Source organism: Giraffa tippelskirchi, chromosome 10 (genome assembly GCF_054371585.1).
Source record: "Giraffa tippelskirchi isolate mGirTip1 chromosome 10, T2T-mGirTip1v1.2.pri, whole genome shotgun sequence".
Taxonomy (NCBI): domain Eukaryota; kingdom Metazoa; phylum Chordata; class Mammalia; order Artiodactyla; family Giraffidae; genus Giraffa; species Giraffa tippelskirchi.
The window spans coordinates 59,680,816-59,695,564 of record NC_137284.1 but is presented as its reverse complement, the minus strand read 5'-3'; positions in this window follow the sequence as shown (position 1 = coordinate 59,695,564).

The following is a 14,749-nucleotide window of genomic DNA, read 5'->3' as shown; positions in this document are numbered from 1 at the left end:
TACTTTTATTGCCTTGGGAGACTGACCTAAGAAAACATTGGTATGATTTATGTCAGAGAATGTTTTGCCTATGTGCTCTTTTAGGAGTTTTATGGTTTCAAGTCTTGCATTTAAGTCTTCAAGCTATTTTCAGTTTATTTTTGTATGTGGTGTAAGAATGTGTTCTAATTTCTTTGATTTACATTTGGCTATTCAGCTTTCTCAATACCACTTACTGAAGAAACTGACTTTCCCCCATTGTTTATTCTTGCCTCCTTTGTCAAAGATTAATTCACCTATGCCATGTCACATTACTGACCTTCCTAGGTACTTGCCCCAAGTCCCAGCTAATGATTTCTAGCTTTATTTTATTTTTAATTTTTTTGCAGCACTGTGCAGGGTGTAGGCCAACACTGCTCGGTTTTTAAGTTTTAGTGAACTTTGGAATTCTTTGTTTTAGAAGAGTATTTTGACATCTTATTCATTTTGTAGAGCACCTAGATTAAAGAGGCATTCTAAGCAATGTTTACATAGTAGCAATTTGGCAGCTGAAGATAAAAAATATATATAGCCTTTTTAGTTTCAGCTTAAGGATAAATTCCCTTTCTTTTTCTCCAGCCTCTGGTCCTCAGAAGTTCAAATATTTTGCTAATGGCAAGTTCACTATGCTTGGGACTTTCAGGGATGTTAAAACCTCCTATTCTTTGAGACTTGTAGGCAAGTCCTAGGATGGCTTCTGGGCCTTTGAAAGAGTATTGTTTTTATCATTTTGTGTGTGCAAAGAAATTACAGGAAACAGGGTTGTTTTGAGAATACTTTTGGTACCCTCATCTTAGCTAATTGTTCAGCATCTCTCCAGCTTCAGAATTTATTTGTGAGGAAAGCTCTTTATCTACCTTCCTCTACATGTGATTTCTAGATTCCCAACAGTGTCTTCAAGTGTCACTGAGGATCAAAGACTTACATAGCATATTTTTTCAGTCTTAAATTAGTATATTCAGACTCCATGTGTGAATTCTGGGCTAGAGTTTATGCTGTTTATATTGCCACAAGAATATGATAGAATAGAGATTGATGTGGGCACCAACCAGAAGAAATATTTCAAGAACAACAAGAACGACCACAGAACAATTTTGGACAAAGAGTATTTTTAGGAGCATTTTTTAGAGGAAGAAGAGCTTAAAGCATTTAATATTCAGAGTAGAAAAGGAAGTTTTACATATTGATAATGTCCCCTTTTCCATCCCCTATTACCAACAGTCAAACCCTTTCCTATTATCAAGCCTAAAAAATAGGAAACAGCTGAATGGATTACCGTCAATTTGAATATCCGATGGTAGAAGATCTAGGTGATAAACAAAATTTATTGCAATGAAAGCCTTCAATAATCTCAACTACGTTAAAAACATGTTAAGAAAAAATACTGTAAGAACATAGATCAGTTACTTACTAAAATGAGTTAGGAGAATGAGTTTATGCATTTTGTTCACCTTTGTAGCTTACTCTGCTATCAAAATTTTGTGTAATAAATCACTTCAATTCTTCACTAAAAACAAAGGAAACTTAAACCTATAAAACCCTCAAGGATGTCCTTTTGAAGCTTTAGGCTGAAAAGAAGGGAAAGATGTACACACATAAGGTAATATAAATCAAGTTTTAATTAATTTTTTTCACTAACCACTATACTGCTATGTCAAAATAATAAACATTTTCCTACATCATTAATACAGAAAATATTGTTCCTGTATTGGGAATACACTTGTAGAAGAGTTATGGAGCACCTGGCAGAAAAAGTAGCCAACTTTATGATAGAAAGTTCTGTATTCCCCTGGTAAATGCATGTTTATTATCCCAGCTTTGGCCACAGCAGCTGAACGCTTCTTTTAAAGTTTCCAAGTTCCTAACTCCCCGGTTTCCACGGTAACCTTTTTTTTTTTGGTGGGGTGTAGTATTCATATATGTAGAAATCGCAAAATGAAAAATGGAGTTTCTTCCAGAAGAGAGTCCCACAGCACAAGGCTGGGAGGTGAGTGATCTGTGTTGGAATGGATCTTAAAATGAATTGCCACTTCTGGTTCCCTTGTAATGATCATAATGTATTGTTCTACAGTCGAACTAAAGGAAGATGTGAAAATGAGGAGCAACAATCAATATGGGATTTAATTTCAAAAACAGGAAAAATGCTGCTTAAAGCAGAGCACACGGATGGAGTAGAGGTGAAGAGCTGTGAAAGTCATTCCCTCACAATGTTTCTTTTATGTGCCCCTAGAAAGGCATGCATAGGCTACACATAGAGAACCCCTTTACTATGGTAACAGAATCTTTCCCCAGGGCAACAGGAAATAGGAAGGGAAAATTTTTCTGCAGGTCTGAGGTGGAGTTAATAGGTGAATTTTTTGGTAAACAGCTAGTCTTCACCAGGCTGTGACTCCTCCTTTGCCAAGGACACCTTCCCTTCTACTCCTTTTCCTCCCTTATTCCATCAAGTGAAAGTCGCTCAGTTGTGTCTGAGTCTTTGCGATCCCATGGACTATACAGTCCATGGAATTCTCTAGGCCAGAATACTGGAGTGGGTAGCCTTTCCCTTCTTGAGGGGCTCTTCCCAACCTAGGGATAGAACCCAGGTTGCCCGCGTTACAGGCAGATTCTTTACCAGCTGAGCCACAAGGGAAGCCCTATTCTATCAAAGCTTACTCTTAACAATCTGATATAAATGTCCTTAAAATGTAAATACTTGACTATGGGTCATTATGTTAGCTATTTACTCACAATAATGAATATGCTATAACCCAATGAATGATGCTCTAGTGAAGTTGCTCAGTGGTGTCCGACTCTTTGCGACCCCATGGACTGTAGCCTAACAGGTTCCTCCGTCCATGGGGTTTTCCAGGCAAGAATACTGCAGTGGGTTGCCATTTCCTTCTCCAGGAGATCTTTCTGACCCAGGGATTGAACCCGGGTCTCCCGCATTGTAGGCAGACACTTTACTGTATGAGCCACCAGGGAAGCTCTCGAATGATGCTCTAAGGGAGGCATTTAAAGCATAAAGAGAGATTAGAGAGAAGAGAATCCTTTAGTGAGTTCTCCATTCCTATAGCTGCCTTCTTATAAAGTCATAAAGTTAATCCTATCCAGACAGATTTATACTTTTTTCCATTTTTATTTGTGGTAAAAAAAAAAAAAACCACCATAATATTTGCCATATTAGCTTTTCTTTTAAGCGTACAGTTCACTAAAGTTAAATATATTCACATTGTCGTGAAATGCCTCTACAGAACATTTTCATGGTGTAAAATTGAAATCCTGTGTCCGTTAAGTAACAACTGCCCATTTCTCCCTCCATTCCAGCCCCTGGTAACAATTCTTCTACTGTTCAATAAGTTTGGCTACTATAGATAACACATATAAATGTAATCATATAACTCATATAAGTCAATCCTAAAGGAAATCAGTCCTGAATATTCATTGGAAGGACTGATGCTGAAGCTGAAACGCCAATACTTTGGCCACCTGATGCAAAGAACTGACTCACTGGAAAAGACCCTGATGCTGGGAAAGATTAAGGAAAGAGGAGAAGGGGATGACAGAGGATGAGATGGTTGGATGGCGTCACCAACTTGATGGAAATGACTTTGAGCAAGCTCCAGGGAAGCCTGACGTGCTGCAGTCCATGGGGTTACAATGAATCAGATACGCCTGAGTGACTGAACTGAACTGAATAAGTGTAATAATACAGAGTTTGGCTTTTTGTGACTGGCTGATTTCACTTAGCATGATGTCCTCAAGATTCATGTACGTTTTAGCCTGTGACATGATCTCCTTTCTTTTCAAAACTGAATCATATTCCTTTCTATGTGTACCACATACTTTTGGATCGCTTCCAACTCTTGACTATTGTCAATAATGCTACTATAAACATGGGTGTGTAAATATTTCGTCAAGATACTGCTTTCCATTCTTTTGGGTATATACCCAGGAGTGGGCTTGCTAATTCTGTCTTTAATACTTTGAGGCCACTGTTTTCCATAGCATATACAACATTTTGCATTTCCACCAACAGTGCATCAGGGTTCCAATTTTGCCAACACTTGTTATTTTCTGTTTTTTTTTTTTAATAGTACTTGTTTTAACAAGTGTGAAATATTACCTCACGGTGGTTTTGAAGATATTACAATTTTAATACAACTTTTTTTTCATTAGGCCATTCAATTTATAAATGTTACCTCTAGCATCTCAAAATTAATATATCATATAGCTACAAATGTTATTGAACTGGTCATTGTATTGCCAACAGTGATACAAAAGAACTAAAACACTTAGGGATTTCCCAGGACTCACAGGAAATTAGTGATAAATTGGGAGTTGAACTGGTCACTATATAATAGCTAAGCTATTTACTTAACTTCTGGAAAAACACATAACTCCTAGCTTCCATGTTCTATTATTATTTTTAGGTGCAAAAATGTGTATTCTTTATTACCTACTAATAATATAGATGCCACCAAATTTTTTGTGAGGAATGTACATTGAGCCACACTGTATATTTCTACATTAATGTGAAAAGGACTCTTTACAAGCTACTTAAAGGATAACAAGGAGGAAATTATTTCTGATTAATAATGATCATATAATACAACTCAGCAAACAAGTTAAGGGATACAGAAAATATTTTTTATTTTAAAAGATGTTATCTTGGGACTTTTCTGGGGGTCCAGTGGCTAAGACTCCATCCTGATGCAGGGGGCCCAGGTTCAATCCCTGGTCCAGGAAACTAGATCCCACATGCTACAACTAAGAGTTAGCATGCCACAACTAAAAATCCTGCAAACACAACTAAGATCCAGTAAAGTCAAATAAATAAATAAATAAATAGATATTTTTTAAAAAGACGTATTTGCCAGGTTAGACCTTAGAGGAGATTTCATCTTCCTATGCTAATAACACATTATTTCTTCTGCATAATAAATGTTACTGTTAAATGAACAGTTAACACTGACTCTTTTGTTACACATTCCTAACAAAATTATAGTTCTTTTAAGGTGTGCTGACAGAGCTAATTTCTAATCTTAGTTTTTATAACTTTGCTCTTCCTTTATCCAATACTGCCAAATAGTACTAAGCAATCTAAGAACTTCCAGCAGCAAAATGTTCTATTTCACACTGACTCTCACGAGTCATCTCAATAATAATGTTACTTTGAAGGTCAGCAGCTGGCAGGAAAAGTAGAAAAGAAATAACGCATGAAGTTTTAAACTTCACAAAAAAATCTCTGTGCAACCAGAATATATAAGACTGTTCATACCTTAGATTTTCCATACCTTAAATTTACTGCTCAAAAATGTAATTACTTTTCTTAAGTAGCCATGGGTATGGTATAACATTTGTCTAGCAAACTGAAAGAAAACAAACATCCCCCTTTTAATTACATGTGTGTTTGTTGTAGAAACTTTAGAAACCACGTTTAATGTATGGCAAAACAAATACAATATTGTAAAGTTAAAAAATAGAAAATAAACTAATTTAAAAAAAATAGAGATATAGAAACTAAAAAAAAAATAAAGAAAGAAAATACGTTTAGAAACAAAAATAATGTCAGTCAAAATTTCACCTTCCAAAATAACCATAATAAATGTTTTCATCTTCATATAAAAATCTAAGTTAACGTTTTTTGTGTCAATGGACATAGATGTGATTCAGAAAAGAATCTAAGAAGAGGTGGCAAGAATACACAGAAGAATTGTACAAAAAAGTTCTTCACGACCCAGACAATCACGATGGTGTGATCACTCACCTAGAGCCAGACATCCTGGAATGTGAAGTCAAGTGGGCCTTAGGAAGCATGACTACGAACAAAGCTAGCGGAGGTGATGGAATTCCAGTTGAGCTATTTCGAATCCTGAAAGACGACGCTGTGAAAGTGCTGCACTCAATATGCCAGCAAATATGGAAAACTCAGCAGTGGCCACAGGACTGGAAAAGGTCAGTTTTCATTCCAATCCCAAAGAAAGGCAATGCCAAAGAATGCTCAGACTACTGCGCAATTGCACTCGTCTCACACGCTAGTAAAGTAATGCTTAAAATTCTCCAAGCCAGACTTCAGCAATACATGAACCGTGAACTTCCAGATGTTCAAGCTGGTTTTAGAAAAGGCAGAGGAACCGGAGATCAAATTGCCAACATCCCCTGGATCATCAAAAAAGCAAGAGAGTACCAGAAAAACATCTATTTCTGCTTTATTGACTATGCCAAAGCCTTTGACTGTGTGGATCACAATAAACTGTAGAAAATTTTGAAAGAGATGGGAATACCAGACCATCTGACCTTCCTCTTGAGAAATCTGTATGCAGGTCCGGAAGCAACAGTTAGAACTGGACATGGAACAACAGACTGCTTCCAAATAGGAAAAGGAGTACATCAAGGCTGTATATTGTCACCCTGCTTATTTAACTTATATGCAGAGTACATCATGAGAAACACTGGCCTGGATGAAGCACAAGCTGGAATCAAGATTGCTGGGAGAAATATCAATAACCTCAGATATGCAGATAACACTACCCTTATGGCGGAAAGTGAAGAGGAACTAAAGAGCCTCTTGATGAAAGTGAAAGAGGAGAGTGAAAACGTTGGCTTAAAGCTCAACATTCAGAAAACTAAGATCATGGCATCTGGTCCCATCACTTCATGGCAGATAGATGGGGAAACAGTGGAAACAGTGGCTGACTTTATTTTTCTGGGCTCCAAAATCACTGCAGATGGTGACTGCAGCCATGAAATTAAAAGATGCTTACTCCTTGGAAGGAAAGTTATGACCAACCTAGATAGCATATTAAAAAGCAGAGACTTTACTTTGCCAACAAAGATCCATCTAATCAAGGCTATGGTTTTTCTAGTGGTCAGGTATGGATGTGAGAGTTGGACTATAAAGAAGGCTGAGTGCTGAAGAATTAATGCTTTTAAACTGTGGTATTGGAGAAGACTCTTGAGAGTCCCCTGGACTGCAAGGAGGTCCAACCAGTCCATCCTCAAGGAGATCAGTCCTGGGTGTTCATTGGAAGGTCTGATGTTGAAGCTGAAACTCCAATACTTTGGCCACCTGATGTGAAGAGCTGACTCATTGGAAAAGACTCTGATGCTGGGAAAGATTGAGGGCAGGAGGAGAAGGGGACGACAGAGAATAAGATGGCTGGATGGCATCACTGACTCGATGGACATGGGTTTGGGTGGACTCAGGGAGTTGGTGATGAACAGGGAGGCCTGGCGTGCTGTGGTTCATGGGGTGGCAAAGAGTCGGACACAACTGAGCGAGTGAACTGAAACTGAGAAAAGAACTAAGGAAAAAATTTCTCTGGAGTACTGAAATGACCGTACAAACATCAAATTGTATAAACATCAAATAATACTTTGCATTTTAAAAGTAATAAAGATGTTCATGTCCATTATTCTTGGCACAAGCACAATTTCCAAAAATACTGATAAAAAGCTGAATTTTCAATCAGACCAATGCCTATTTAGTCTTAAGTTAGCCTGTTCATTCTGATTTTACCCATTGGTTTATTTACCCATTGTGAAGTGGAAAAACAACAAATGTGCCCTCCACACTAAGATGACAGACATTATTTTCCTTTATCTCTAAGATCACCCTGAAAAATAGGAATGATACACGAAAAGCAACAAATCTATTACAGCACTGGAAACAAGGCAGGATGTTCTAATGATACTGAAAATTTGAGGAATTTCTTAAAAATGTAAAGTAGCTAGCAGGATGAGTGCTAGAAAGCGCAAAGGAATGCTAAGTGTTGAGTCAGCAGGATTGCTAATGGGAGCTGGCCACAGGCCAATTGGGAAGCCAATTCATTAAAGAATTGTGCAATAGTTGGGACAGTCTCAACTTGAATGTTCTCTAGCCTACAGCTAACCCCAGTTAGAAGAGTTAAATAATGTGCAAATTCTACATGGAAAATGAAAATCCACCATGACCTCCTGGGCTGGAGTAAGCTAAAAATATAAAATTCGATCCTCAGATGGACACAAATGGACATTGAGAAAACAACGGACATGTAAGTTCAGGTTTAAATTAACTGGACCACAGTGCACCTTTCATTATTTCACCATGTCAGGAAGGTCAGCAGATTGTCTCACTTTTTATCTCTGGGTCCTTCAGGAAAGATGCCCGTTATTCCCTGACAAGAAGCGCTTTTTAAGCTTTTTCCCATCACATTTACAGAAGTTAATACTATTTTTTTGCCCTGGTTGGGGGGAGGGGGTGTGTGAGTGGTAGGGAAGTTCTCAGCAGGAGAACTCTGCTGTGCAATATATTCCTGTTGCTTATTTATTTTATACATAGTAGTTTGCAGCTCTTAAAACATTACTGATTGGGGGATATTTGCAGAAACGAATGTCTGTGGCCAGCCATTTGTTACGAAAGTGAATATTGAAATGTGTCTAGTCAATAACATTCAGGTAACAGAAGACATACATCTCTGGTCACTAAGTTGTTAATTCCCAGCTCCTATCTTGAACTTTCCCCTTTCCCTCTCCCCACGGGTAACCACTAGTTCATTCTTTATATCTTTGAGTCTTTTTCTGTTTTTCTTATATTCATTAGTTTGTTTTACATTTTAGAATCCACATATAAGTGACATCATTCAGTATTTGTCTTTTCTCTGACTGATTCCATTTAGCATAATACCCTGCACGTCAATCCATGTCATTGCAAATGGCAAAATTTTATTTTATTTAATAACTGAGTAATACATATATGTGTGTATATATATATACGTATATATGTATGTGTATATATATATATATATATACCACATCTTCTTTATCCATTCATCTGTTGATGGACACATGGGCTACTTCCAAATCTTGGCAATTGTAAATAATGCTGCTATGAACATTGAGGTGCATGTATCTACAAATACGTGTTTCTGTTTTTTTCGGATATACACCCAGGAGTAGAATTGCTGAGTCTCTGGTAGCTCTATTTTGAGTGTTTTTAGAAACTTCTATGGAGAAGGCAATGGCAACCCACTCCAGTACTTTAGCCTGGAGAATCCCATGGACGGAGGAGCCTGGTAGGCTGCAGTCCATGGGGTCTCGAAGAGTCGGACACAACTGAGCGACTTCACTTTCACTTTTCACTTTCATGCATTGGAGAAGGAAATGCAACCCACTCCATTGTTCTTGCCTGGAGAATCCCAGGGATGGGGGAGCCTGGTGGGCTGCCATCTATGGGGTAGCACAGAGTCAGACACCACTGAAGTGACTTAGCAGCAGCAGCAGAAACTTCTATACTGTTTTCCACAGTGACTGAATCAGTTTACCTTTGCACAATAGTGTTCAAGGGTTCCCTATTCTCTCCACCCTTGCCAGTATTTATTATTTGTGGAATGTACCTCAACCTAATAAATGCCATATGCGACAAGCTCTCAGCTTACATCATACTCAAAGCTGAAAATCAGGAACCAGACAAGGATGCCCCCACTCTCATCGCTTTTATTCAACATAGTTTTGGAAGTTTTAGCTTGAGCAGTTAGTCAAGGGAAAAAAAAATAAAAGTCATTCAAATAGGAAAAGAAGTAGTAAATCTGTCTCTACTTGACGATGACATAATATTATATATAGAAAACCCTAAATACTGCACACAAAAACTGTTTTCAATAAATTCAGCCAAGCCTCAGGGTACGTAATCAATAAACAAATATCAGTTGCATTTCTGTGCACTAATAACAAACTATCAGAAAGAGAAATTAAGAAAGCCATCACATTTGCAATTGCATCAAGAAGAATAATAGACCTAGGAATATTTTAACCTAGGAGCCAAAGATCTGTCAACTGAAAGCTAAGATCCTGATGAAAGAAATAGATCACATAAGCAAATAGAAATATATTCCAGGCTCATGGATTGGAAGAATTACTGTTGTTTAAAAAAAAATGTTCATACTGCCCAAAGCAATCTGTAGATTCAATGCAGTGTCTATCAAAATTCCAATGGCACTTTTCACAGATAGAATAAATAATCCTAAAATTTGTATGGAATCACAAAAGATCATGAATGGTCAAAGCAACCTAGAGAAAGAAAAACAAAGCTAGATGTGTCTTGCTTCCTAATTTCAAACTATATTTCAAAAAAGCTATAGTAATCAAAACAATATGGTATAGACGTGAAGACAAACAGATCAATCAAATAGAACAGAGAGCAAAGAAATAAATCCACATATATATGGTCAATTAATATACATCAAATGAACCAAGAATATACAATGAGGAAAGGATAGTTTCCTCAATAAATGATATTGAAAAAAAACCAGGAAAGTTACATGCAAAAGAATAAACTGAATCACTATCTTATACCATACACAAAAATTAACTTAAATGGATTGAGGACTTGAACATCAGACTCAAAACCATTTAACTCCTAGAAGAAAAAAAAGATGATAAGCTCCTTGATCTCAGTCTTAGCAATGCTTTTTTCGATTTGACACTAAAAGCAAAGGCAACAAAGGTGAAAATAAATAAATGGGACTACATCAAACTAAAATGCTTCTGCACAGCAGAGGAAACCATGAAGAAACTGAATATGCCCACCAAATGTGAGAAAATATTTGCAAATCATATATCTGATAAGGGGTTAATATCTAAAATATATGAAGAACTCCTACAACTCAACAGCAGAAAAGCAACCTGGTATAAAAATGTTAGAAATATGAATAGACTCTTTTTTCACATAAGACATACAGGTACATGAAAAGATACTCAAAATCAATAGTCATCAGGGAAATGCAAAACAAAACCACAATGCGATATCACCTTACACCTTTTGAAATGGCTATCATCCAAAAGGCAAGAAATGAGAGTTGGAAAGGATGTGTGGAAAAGGGAATGTAAATTGGTTGCAGTAACTGTGGAAACAGTATGGAAGTTCTTCAAAAAATTAAAACAGAATTACCACATGATCTACTTCTGGATATTTATGCAAAGTAAATGATAACATTAACTCAAAAAGATATCTTCAACCCCGTGTTTATTGCAACATTATTTACAATAGCCAAGAAACACTCTTAGCGTGCATTGATGGCTGAATGGATAAAGAAAAAATATATACATATATATACACACCTATACAATGGAATATTATTCAGTCATAAAAATATGAAATCTTGCCATTTAAGACAAGCTGGATGGACCTTGAAGGCGTTATGCTAAGAGAAATAAGTCAGACGGAGAAGACAAGCACTATATGATCTCACTGACTTGTGGAATCTAAAAATACATCAGATACAGATTAGTGGTTCCTAGAGGTAGGGGATGGAGGGTATGTGAAATGGGTGAAGGTTTTCAAAATTATTTTCAAAGGGTTTTCAAAATGACTTCCAATTATTAAAAAAATAAGTCCTGGAGATGTAATGTATAGATGGTTTCAATACTTAGTAATAATGTATTATATATTTGAAAGATGCTAAGATAGTAAATTTAAAAATTCCTCACTACAAGAAAAAATGTGTGGTGATGGATGTTAACTGAACTTACCACTGGTCATTTCATAATATATACATGTGTAGAATTATTCTGATGAACACCTGGAATTAATAAAACATTAGGTCAATTGTATTGCCATAAAAATTAATTTTTAAAAAGACTTACTTTAATCCACATCTGCTGGATCATCGAAAAAGCAAGAGTTTCAGAGAAACATCTATTTCTGCTTTATTGACTATGCCAAAGCCTTTGACTATGTGGATCATAATAAACTGTGGGAAATTCTGAAGGAGATGGGAATACTAGACCACCTGACCTGCCTCTTGAGAAACCTGTATGCAGGTCAGGAAGCAACCGTTAGAACTGGACATGCAACAACAGACTGCTTCCAAATAGGAAGAGGAGTACATCAAAGCTGTATATTGTCACCCTGCTTATTTAACTTATATGCAGAGTACATCATGAGAAACGATGGGCTGGAAGAAACACAAGCTGGAATCAAGATTGCCGGGAGAAATATCAATAACCTCAGATATGCAGATGACACCACCCTTATGGCAGAAAGCAAAGAATAACTAAAGAGCCTTTTGATGAAAGTGAAAGAGGAGAGTGAAAAAGTTGGCTTAAAACTCAACATTCAGAAAATGAAGATCATGGCATCTTGTCCCATCACTTCATGGGAAATAGATGGGGAAAAAGTGGCTGGCTTTATTTTTCTGGGCTCCAAAATCACTGCAGATGGTGACTGCAGCCATGAAATTAAGAGACGCTTACACCTTGGAAGGAAAGTTATGACCAACCTAGATAGCATATTAAAAAGCAGAGACATTACTTTGTCAACCAAGGTCCATCTAGTTAAGGCTATGGTTTTTCCAGTAGTCATGTATGGATGTGAGAGCTGGACTATAAAGGAAGCTGAGCCCTGAAGAATTGATGCTTTTGAACTGTGGTGTTGGAGAAGACTCTTGAGAGTCCCTTGGACTGCAAGGAGATCCAACCAGTCCATACTAAAGGAGATCAGTCCTGGGTGTTCATTGGAAGGACTGATGTTGAAGCTGAAACTCCAATACTTTGGCCACCTGACGTGAAGAGCTGACTCATTGGAAAAGACCCTAATGCTGGGAAAGATTGAGAGCAGGAGGAGAAGGGGACGACAGAGGATGAGATGGCTGGATGGCATCACCGACTTGATGGACAAGGGTTTGGGTAGACTCAGGCAGTTAGTGATGGACAGGGAGGCCTGGCGTGCTGTGATTCTTGGGGTCGCAAAGAGTGGGACACAAATGAGCGACTGAACTGAGCTAAACTGAACCCACATCCAACTTCCTGTGTTCATTCCTCAAGTAAGTTCAAAAGAGGAGAAAGGTAATCAGTGAACACTTTCCCAAACCTAACATTGATTTTGATGTTTTAGCACCTAGTAACAAAGCTTAAACCTAGTTCTCAGAATTGGGCATTATTTCAGAGTTGTATTGATAGAAAATTGATAATTCAATACACAGATTCTGTGGTCCTAAAACTAAGGAAATGCCTTTACCCTATTTGTTATTAGTCTTAAAAACTGCAGGCAGTGATGAAAATTGGGGTGGTGGTGCTCAGGTGATTCAAAGTTACAGAAGTGAATAATACATAGTCTTTAAGTTTGGTTAGGCTTAGAAGGCAAGATGTTGTATTTTTTTTATTAGATTTATTTCAACATCAGGTTCCTTCAGTAATGTTCAAACCTCTTAGAATTGAAAAAAATGGTTTTGTTATTTTTGAAAAGAATTTTATCCATTATAAACTTTCACGAGTGTGTCTCTAGGTAAAACTCGCACCTGTTTCATTCTTGGTTTATGACATGGACTGCTTGAAAAGAACTAGTCAATGATACAAAGTTATAGAACTGATCATTTTAATCCAGCTACTGTCTTATGTTTGGACTATAAGGCTGATATAAAATAATAATCAATGATCTTTCTGAGTAATTAATAATTAATAATCGCTATTGTCTTAGATCAAAATATTATTGTGTAAATTACCCTGAGTTCCAGGAAGCAAGATTTCTGATGTACATATATCATCCATCTCTAGTGATTATCTGGGAATAGAATTAGGGAGGAGGTTTACTGTGTGCTGAAAGGGTTTCTTAGATTAATTTGGGAGGAAAAGAGCCATCTAGGCTCTCTTTCTCTTATTGATCCTTTCTAATTCTCATTTAAATGCTAATAAAAATGAATACTTGAGAAATTTAGTGTATTCTAGAAAAAATATCTAATGCCACAAATTAAGCAAGATTCTTGCAGTAAAGGATGGTTAAATTGTGCCTGGTCAAAAATAACTTGGGTAACTATGATGCCTAAAATGTTGGGTTACCCTGGCTAGAGAATCCTTGGGTACTTATCCTTTAAGTGCAGTAAGTATCTCAGTGCAAGGTCTGTGCCCAGCATTGTGTCCCCCAAAGCTAGCCTAGTGTCTGGCACATTAAAAGAAATTCATACTTATTGACCACACCTTTATTTATTGATTTAAATATTTATTATCTATCTACCTAGATCCTTTATATATACTCAAAGAAGCCAGAACACACATGAAACACACACACATTTATTTATTTATTACTTATCCAAATAGACTCTTCTCTACATATATTCAAGGAAGTCAGAACACACGCATATTTATTCTATTTAATTAAGTTATTGTTTGTTATTTATCCATGTAGACTTTTCTCTACATATATTCAAGGAAGCCAGAACAGGCGCACGTGTGTGCGCACACACACACATACACACACATGTATTTAGTTATTTATCCATGAAGATTTTTCTCTATATATATTCAAGGAAGCCAGAACACACACACACCCCACACATATTTTTTATCCATGTAGATTTTTCTCTATATGTATTCAGAAAGGAAGCAAGAACACACACATACACGTATTTATCATTTTTATCCATGTAGATTTTTCTCTGTATATATTCAAGGAAGCCAGAACACACATGCACACACACACATACATGTGCACACATTTATTAATTTATTATTTATTTACCCATCCCTATTCTTTATATATTTTTAAAGAAGCCCTAAATTGAGTAAAGGGTGGGGGCTGGGTATTTAATGTCTCTAGGAAAATATTTGTTGCTTGGTAAATAAGCCAGTTATCACATATTTTATAGGTGTATACCATGTATTTTTTCATTATGTTGAACAGTTCTTTGTGAATTCAAAACCACTGGTCTTAGTTGCGATTGCTAATTTAATTCCATGAATATTCCATGAATAATTTTGTTTACCCTCTTCTGCC